This window comes from Pristiophorus japonicus, unplaced genomic scaffold (assembly GCF_044704955.1).
Source record: "Pristiophorus japonicus isolate sPriJap1 unplaced genomic scaffold, sPriJap1.hap1 HAP1_SCAFFOLD_110, whole genome shotgun sequence".
NCBI classification, from domain to species: Eukaryota; Metazoa; Chordata; class Chondrichthyes; family Pristiophoridae; genus Pristiophorus; species Pristiophorus japonicus.
The window spans coordinates 1,805,004-1,814,075 of record NW_027250756.1 but is presented as its reverse complement, the minus strand read 5'-3'; the positions used below and the strand labels follow the sequence as shown (position 1 = coordinate 1,814,075).

General features: G+C 41.9%; 1 non-coding gene across 1 annotated transcript; it reads right to left on the bottom strand.

Annotated features, from left to right (window-relative positions):
• Positions 1 to 3,865: 3,865 nt before the first annotated feature.
• trnar-ccg (transfer RNA arginine (anticodon CCG)) lies at positions 3,866 to 3,954 on the bottom strand. Its single transcript is given in 2 exon segments — positions 3,866 to 3,901; positions 3,918 to 3,954. It is a non-coding gene; the product is annotated as a tRNA-Arg (tRNA).
• Between the last annotated feature and the right edge of the window lie 5,118 nt (positions 3,955 to 9,072).

Below are 9,072 nucleotides of genomic sequence, written 5' to 3'. Positions count from 1 at the left end.
AGGGTGAAGGTACGTTCAGTGTTACAGTACATCATAACATTGCATCATAATATTGTAGGCGTGCATACATAGCAGACTGTTTGCTGGCAAATATATTTGCAGTAGCTTCCCCGGTGGATTATTCGTGAGGATTTGGTGCTTTCACCGCTGCAGCGTGCGTTTGATTCCCGGTCAGTGAACAATGTATTTTCGGCTCTTTACAGTGGTACTCCTGAACAAATTTACAGCTTAACACACTGCTGCTGCTCCAACCATCAGCAGCGCATTATATGTTGCAGTTATACAACATACACTTCTGTGCCTGCTGTTTTAAAGTCAGCAGTCAATGACTAGACCTCTCTCAACAACTGAAACTAGAATTGCTGATTGACACTGTAAATGTTGCCAGTCATGTCCATCATTAGTCTTCAATGTACCTTTTGCGTCGCATCACCCTTGCTTATCACAGCACGGCTATCTGTCAATGCACTGCCAGTGTGGAAAATTCAACATTTTAAACTTAGCAACGTGTGCAAGATTGGAATCAGATTATGACTGGCCTATGGGCACTGGTAACTTATCCTGAGCATAAAGATTTTCATTATCATTATACATTATATTAGCACAACCTGAAGTCCGAGATGTGTTTGGAACCATTGCCCCGAAATGAGGACTGAGTGGGCGGGGCAATTCTTCCCGGGGTTAGCTTTTCCTTCAAAAAGCTGCGAGAAAATTTTGCTTCATTTGCTGTCGGGCCGAAAAAGCTCAGTTGGGAGAGCGTTAGACTGCAGATTTAAAGGTCCCGGGTTTCGGCAATTGCTGGTTATTTTGTGTTCCCTTCATTTTATGGGAGAAGCTGGTTTTATATCTGGAAAGTGCTTGAGAGATGGGCTGCTCAGCGCTTGCATGATAATAATTTCTACAATGAATTGTTGGATTCATGCGCTGTTTTTCTGTTACTTCTTATTTACACCCTGCCCAGTTTTATATATGAACAGTGAACAATGTTTAAGCGATGTCATGTGTTCAATGTTTCTGCAGTAACTCGGTCACCCAGTGTGAGCCGGAAACATAATCCCCTCAGGCTTGGCTGGCACCTACCTTCAGCACAATTTGTGGCCGGTTAGCTCAGTTGGTGCTAATAACGCCGATATCCCCTTACGCGTTCAAATATTTCTCATAATTTTTTCGGTTCTTTTATAACATTTAAAATCCAATCTTTCAATAGAAACAAATCCACACAGAATTCCAAGGGTTGGGAATTATTTGGAATAACATCCATTTATTTTTTGCCGCTGGGGCGGAGAGACAAACGTTCTGTTTATTTGTGTTGCTGGGATGCTGATAAAAGGTGAAGCATTGGCCTGGTCCCGTAAATGGTCATAAGCAGGAATAGACAGACAGAACAGCTCTGTCCCCCGAGACGGACAAACCAAATCAAATGTTCACCGGCTCCAAGAGTGAAACATCCAGAGAAAAGGACAGAATGAAAACGATTTCAGTGGATGCCTAGCCGCACTGTGGGTGCTCCTGAGCAAACTGGCAGCTCACCACACTGCTGCTGCCCCGAACATCAGCAGCGCATCATTCGTTGCAGCGGTACAAAATACTTCCCCCACTATTGTTTTAAGTTCAGCAGTAAACAACTCGACCTCTCTCAACATTTCTGACTGACACTGTAAGTTTTGCCAACATTTAACTGCAGTGTGATAACAATCACAATTATCATTAGACTTCTATGTGCATTCTGATGCTGCATCACCCTAACAGACCCTGCTCATCACAGCTGGGCTATCAGGCAATTCATTGCCAGTGTGGACGTATGCATCATTTTGAACTTAGCATCGTGTACAAGAATGTAATCAGAGAATGCTTGCGCCATAGGCTGCGATAACTTAACATGAGCATAGAGATTGTCATTATCATTTTACTTTAGAGTAAAACAACCAGAGCTCCGAGATTTGTTTGGGTCAAATTGCCCCGAAGTGAGGATGGACTGGGCTGTGCAATTTATCCAGGGGTTATGTTTTCTTTCAGAAATGTGTGAGAAAGTTTTCGTACGATTGCTGTCGGGTGGAAATAGCTCTTTTGGAGAGCGTTAGATTTCAAAGTCCATGGTTCAATTCTGGGTTTCGGCAATTTCTCATTATTTTGTGTTCCCTTCATTTTAAAGGGAGAGGCTGGATTTATATCCGAACAGTGCTCATTTCTGTTTTAAATGGGCGGCTCCTTATTCTAAGATCATGCCCTCTAGTTCTAGTCTCTCTCAGCAGTGGAAAGATCCTCTCTGCATTCACTTTGTCAAGCCCCCTCATAATCTTATACTTTTCAATAAGATCACCTCTCATTTTTCTGAATTCCAAAGAGTAGAGTCCCAGCCAGCTGAACCTTTCCTCATACATCAACCCCCTCATCCCCGGAATCAACCCAGTGAAGTTTCTGTGAACTGCCTCCAAAGCAAGTATATCCTTTCATTAATATGGAAACCAAAACTGCACGCAATATTCCTGGTGTGGCCTCACCAATAACTTGTACAGCTGGAGCAAGACTTCCTGCTTTTATACTCCATCCCCTTTGCAATAAAGGCCAATATTCCATTGGCCTTCCTGATCACTTGCTACACCTGCATACTATCATTTTGTGTTTCATGCAAATACTCTCAGGTCCCGTTGTACTGCATCACTTTGCAATCATTCTCCATTTAAACAATAACTTGCTCTTTGAATTTTCTGCAAAAGTGTATGATCTCACACTTTCAAACATTATACTCCATCTGCCAAATTTTTGCCCACTCACTTAGCCTGCCTTTGTCCTTTAGCAGAATTTTTGTGTCCTCCTCACACATTGCTTTTCCTCCCATCTTTGTATCGTCAGCAAAATTGGCTACGTTACACTCAGGCCATTCTTCCCTGTCGTTAATATAGATTGGAAATAGTTGGGGTCCCAGCACTCATCTCTGTTAGTTAGCCAATCCTTTAGCCATGCTAATATATTACCCACAACCCCGTGAGCTTTTATCTTGTGCAGTAACCTTTTATGTGGCACCTTATGGAAGTGCAAATATACCACAGCCACTGGTTCCTTCTTTTCCCACCTTGTTCTTTACATTCTCAAAGAATTCCAGCAAATTTGTCAAACATGATTTCCCCTTCATAAATCCATGCTGACTCTGCCTGACCAAATTATGCTTTTCCGAATGTCATGTTACTGCTTCCACACCTGGAAAGATGTGTCTGTTTAAAAGAGAAGGATGTCAGTTCCGGTTCATAATCTGTCGCTTCAAGACGGGTTTCTTTACACTTCCGGATCATCCTGTGTATTCTTAAAGGGAGCGCGATTTCAGTTGTGATGACCGAATTGTTAAGCTGTTGTGTTCCAAGTGCCTGTGCTGACTCTCAGAGACCGATCTAATGAGCTCCGCTCTCCATAGTCCTGCTAATGTTTTCCTATTGATGAATATATTATTAATTTGAGACATTACATTAGCAAAGAGCTGCATTCTTGTCAGTAAATGGTGAATTTGGCAATGAGGTTAAATGTGATTGAAAAAACAACAGAGGGCTCAAATGTTTAACACAATAACGACGAGGGTGGGAGACGACTGGATCAGCAGTCCATCGCCTGAACCTCTCGGCCACCTCGTCTCCTATTTACAGCAACGTCAGCCATCCATCCCCTACTTTTTGCATCCAAACAGAAATAATGTCAAGGAAACCTATTTCACCGCCTATTCTGCCCGTGCAATCAGATCTAAAGTGATGAAAATGTGCCATAAGCTTCTTTAAGCAAACAGCCTTCCTTTACTTCAGGTGAGTGACTGTACGAGATCGTTGGTTTTGAGGCAGAATCAAGACAAAGAATATAAAATTTCACGCTGCGAGTTAGTTGACCACGGCAGAACTCAAACCTGCAATCTTCTGATAACATCTTGGTTACAACCGGAGTCAGACGCCTTCACCATTAGGCCACGTGGCCGCTGCCATCGGCACAAAATTTTTGTTTTTTTATATTGAGAGCAAATTTGGGACAAGGGTTATATCAAGGAGTGGATGTAGGAAAACATGGGCATATTTTGAGTAATGAATAGATGCGCTGCGATATGGATGCGCACGGACACAGGCAACGTCAATGTAGCTTGAAACACAACAGTTTAACAATTCGGTCATCGTAGCTGAAATCACACTCCTTTCAAAATATAAAGAATGACCCGGATTATGAGAAATTACGTCATAAAGGGGCAATTTTGAACGAGAACTGACAAGCATCCCGTTTAAGCAGACACCGAATGATCCTGAACAGCAAGCACATCCCTATACAAAATGGATGACCCTTAACTGACAGCAGTTCACTTTTAAAAGAATAAAATGGGAATTTTATCATTATTGAAGGCAATTGTGCTGGGCCTGAGTGAGCGTGGGGCTCAGGACCACGCGGGGCTGGGACGGTTGTTGAAGCCACAGGTGAGAGACAGGCAGGAAGGAGGGAGGGAAGTACAACCAACCCAGACGAAAAGACAATTTAATAGATTTATATATTTATCATAACATGAAAATATATAACTTCACAATTTTATTGCAAAAAAGTGAATTTGATTTGAATTAAATAAATAAATAATTGTTTCATAATCTATATATTTTTGTTTGAACGAAGGCTGCGTGATTGGATGAATTCCACTGGAAATCAGGTGGTGCATTCAGTAAATACCTAAACACAGTAAGTCCATAGTGGAAGAAAAGCCCCGATGGAAGATGTGGGCAACAAATGCGATTTTTTAATATCGCGAGTGCCTTTCTGCTGGATCTGACAGCAGCTGCTTGTGCTGTGAAAGACGTCAAATGTAATAGAACCCAGTGCAGGCAGAACAGAAAAAGCACATTTATTGTGAATGTTAAAAAGTGGGGAATGTTTATAAATATATACGTATATGAATATATATATAAAAAAAGTCAGTCAGTCAGTCATGTCGTGTCTTGACTTGATTTGATTTGTATTTGAAAATAATGGGGAAGGATGTCTTCATGTCACACAGCCCATACGCAAGCTCTCGCTAAAATCGCGATGTTTCTAACTTATGTCATTTGCCTTCTTTCAGATGTTGAATAGCAAAATCCCAAAGCAGCTTCTTCTCCTGTCAGGCAGTTCTGGAATGCGTGTTCAATCAAATCAGTATGGCTTCAAGTTACATGTGATGCTTTTTTTCTCACATGACATGAAATGCACATTAAGATCGCGCAGCACGTTTGCACGCACTCTCTAGCTTTCACAAACACACAAACAAACTAAAATTCCTGAACTCTCCAAAGGTTGTTTTTGAAATTTGAAATTGAAATCCGGGAGAGTGAACACAATCCCTTTCAAACAGACACAGAATGATCCGAGACTGATAGCATTCCATGTTCGAGAGACAGAGAATGACCCCGGCGATCAGCACATCACCTTAAAAGGGATACGGAAACAGAATGAACAAAAACAGAGAATTCTGTAAAACTCCCCAGTTCGTGCAGATTCTGTGGATGAAGATCCAGGGTTCAGGTTCAGTCAGATGATCATTCCGATACTTTAGCAAAAATGTAAAGTTTACAGATTTTTTCAACAAAAATAGTGCCTGAAAAAAAATAGGCAGCGAGGAAGGACAAAAGGGAATGTCTGTGATAAAGTGGAGCGTAGGAGTGATTGAATAATGAATGGCACAATGCGAAAAGGCAAAGTGGGTGGTAAGCGGGCAATAAAGTAACAAAGGATGTTCCAGAGGAGGTGTTAGTGAGAACAGCAGAACCATTACCAGACAATGGGAGCGGTGCTTATGATCCGATACGCTGAACCTAATGTTGAGGACAGAAGACTATAACATGCCTGAAATATAGGATGTGAACGCCTTTTAATCAGACCAGGCAGCTTGGCCACCCCGGATTTATTTCCTGTACGGTTTGAATTCGGCAGCCAAGGGACTAATTTAAAAGCCAGCTTCTCACATCCTTTCGGCACGAGAGAAACAGGACGCCCTCATATTCAGGGCAGAGTATGTTTCACGTTGAAGTGGAGATGGACGCCGAATGTATGCTTATCCCAATGGAGGTGAGCTCATGCATGCAGAAATGAAGATATACTGATCAAGTATTGGCGGGATCCAAGCACGGGTTTAGGTTGTCCAATAAGAGAAAGAGCCGTGTACATCTGAGATACTTTAACTTTACTCAGTTCGGTGAGTTTCACTTTGCTCCTGGGAAACTCCAGGATTTGGACGCTGTGGGAACAACAGAGCGAAATCACACGTTTTAATTTGAAATATGTACGTTTTCTCACATGTCGACCGGCTCAGAAGCGGTTCTTTGACTAAAAGTTGGCAGGGCTCGTCCTGGATTTGAAACCTGGACCTCTCGCATTTCAATTGTGAAAATCCCAAAACGAGAATCATGCCCCTAGACCAATGAGCCGCCAACAATGAGGCACGTAGCTCGCAGATTCTGACGGTAGTTTACTATGCAGCCCATCGTGCCTGTGCTGACTCTCAGAGACCGATCTTATGAGTCCCCCTGTCCATTGTCCTGCTAATGTTTTCCCTTTGATAAATATATTATTCATTTGAGACATTACATTAGCAAAGAGCTGCATCCTTGTCAGTAAAAAGTGCTTTTGGCAATGAGGTTAAATATGATTGACAAAAAAAACAGAGGGATGACATTTTTAACGCAATAACGACGAGGGTGGGAGCACACTGGATCAGCAATCCATCGCCTGAACCTTTCGGACACCTCGTCTCCGATTTACAGCAACATCAGACATCCATCCCCTACTTTTTGCATCTAAACAGCAATAAAGTACAAGGACGTCTACTTCACCGACTGTTCTGCCCGTGCAACCATCGACAGTGATGACAATGCGCCATTAGCTTCTTATAGCAAACAGCCTTCCTATACATCAGGTGAGTGACTGTCCGAGATGGTTGATTTTGAGGCAGAATCAAAACAAAGAATAAAACATTTCACGCTGCGAGTTAGTTGACTGTAGTAGGACTCGGAACTATAATCTTCTGATAACATCGTTGTTACAATCGAAGTCAGACGCCTTGTCCATTATGCCACGCGGCCGCTGACATTGGCTCAAAATTTGTTGTTTTTTATATTGAGAGCAAATTTGGGACAAGGGTTATTTCAAGGAATGGATGTGGTAAAACATGAGCATATTTCGAGTAATGAATAGATGTGCTGCGATGTGGATGCGCACGGGCACAGACAACGTCAATGTAGCTTGAAACACAACAGTTTAACAATTCGGTCATCGCAGCTGAAATCAACCTACTTCTTAAAACTATACGGAATGATCCGGCATTCTGAGAAAATACGTCTTAAAAGGGCAAATTATAAACCTGAACTGACAACCACCCCGTTTTAACAGACACCGGAGGATAAGGGACTGCAAGTACATCACTCTTACAAATGTAGAATGACCCTTGACTGACAGCAGTTCCGTTTTAAAAGATTAAAGTGGGAATTATATCATTCCTGAAGGCAACTGTGCTGTGCGTGAGTGAGCGTGGGGCTCAGGACCACGCGGGGCTGGGACGGTTGTCGAAGCCACAGGTGATCGACAGGCAGAAAGGAGGGAGGGAAGTAAAACCAACCCACACAAAAAGCCAATTTGAAATATATATATATTTATCATAATAAGAAAATAAATACATTTTCAATTTTATTTCAAAAAATTGAATTTGATTTGAATTAAATAAATAAATAATTGTTTCATGATCTATATATTTTTGATTGAACGAAGGCTGTATGACTGGATTCCACTGGAAATCAGGGGTGCAGTCAGTAAATTCCCAAACTCAGTAAGCCCATGGTGGAAGACAAGCCAAGAGGGAAGATGTGGGCAACAAATGCGATCTTTTAAAGTCGCGAGTGCCTTTCTGCTGGATCTGACAGCAGCTGCTTGTGCTGTGAAAGAGGTCAAATGTATATAGAGCACAGTGCAGGCAGAACAGAAGAAGCACATTTATTGTGAAAGTTGGCAAATAGTGAATGTATATAAATATACATATATATCAATATTTATATACATATATATATTTATATATATATATATATATGAACAAAGTCAGTCAGTCAGTCATGTCTTGTCTTGTATTTGAATATGAGGGGGAAGGAGCTCATCATGTCACACAGCCCATACGGAAGCTCTCGCTAAAATCGCTTTGTTTCTAACTTATGTCATTTGCTTTCTTTCAGATGTGGAATAACAAAATCCCACAGCAGATTCTTCTCCTGTCAGGCAGTCCTCGAATGCGTGTTCAATTAAATCAGTGTGGCTTCAAGTTGCAAATAATGCCTTTTTCCTCCCATGACATGAAATGCACAGCAAGATCACACAGCACGTTTGCACGCACTCTCTCGCTTACACAAACACACAAACAAACTAAAATTCCTGCACCCTCCAAAGGCAGTTTTTGAAATTTGAAAATTAATATCCGGGACAGACAGCACATCCCTTTTAAACAGACACAGAACGGAGCGGGACTGATAGCGCACCATTTTAGAGAGACAGAGAATGACCCCGGACAGGCAGCACATCACCTTAAAAGGGATACGGAAACAGATTGAACAAAAACAGAGAATTATGTAAAACACAGCAAGTCATGTTGATTTTGTGGATGAAGATCCCGGGTTCACGTTCAGTCAGATGATCATTCCGATATTTTAGGAAAAGTGTAAAGTTTACAGATTTTTTCAACAAAAATAGCGTCTGGAAAAAATAGGCAGCGAGGAAGGACAAAAGGGAATGTCTGTGATACAGTGGAGCGTAGGAGTGATTGAATAATAAATGACACAATGCGAAAACGCAAAGTGGGTGGTAAGCGGGCAATAAAGTACCAAAGGATGGTCCAGAGGAGGTGTTAGTGGGAACAGCAGAACCATTACCAGACAAAGGGATCGGTGCTTATGATCCGATACGTTCAACCTAATGTTGAGGCCAGAAGAATATAACATGCTTGGAAAGTAGGGTGTGAACGCCTTTTAATCAGACCAGGCAGCTTGGCCACCCCGGATTGATTTCATGTAAGGTTTAAATTCGGCAGCCAAGGGACTAATTCAAAAT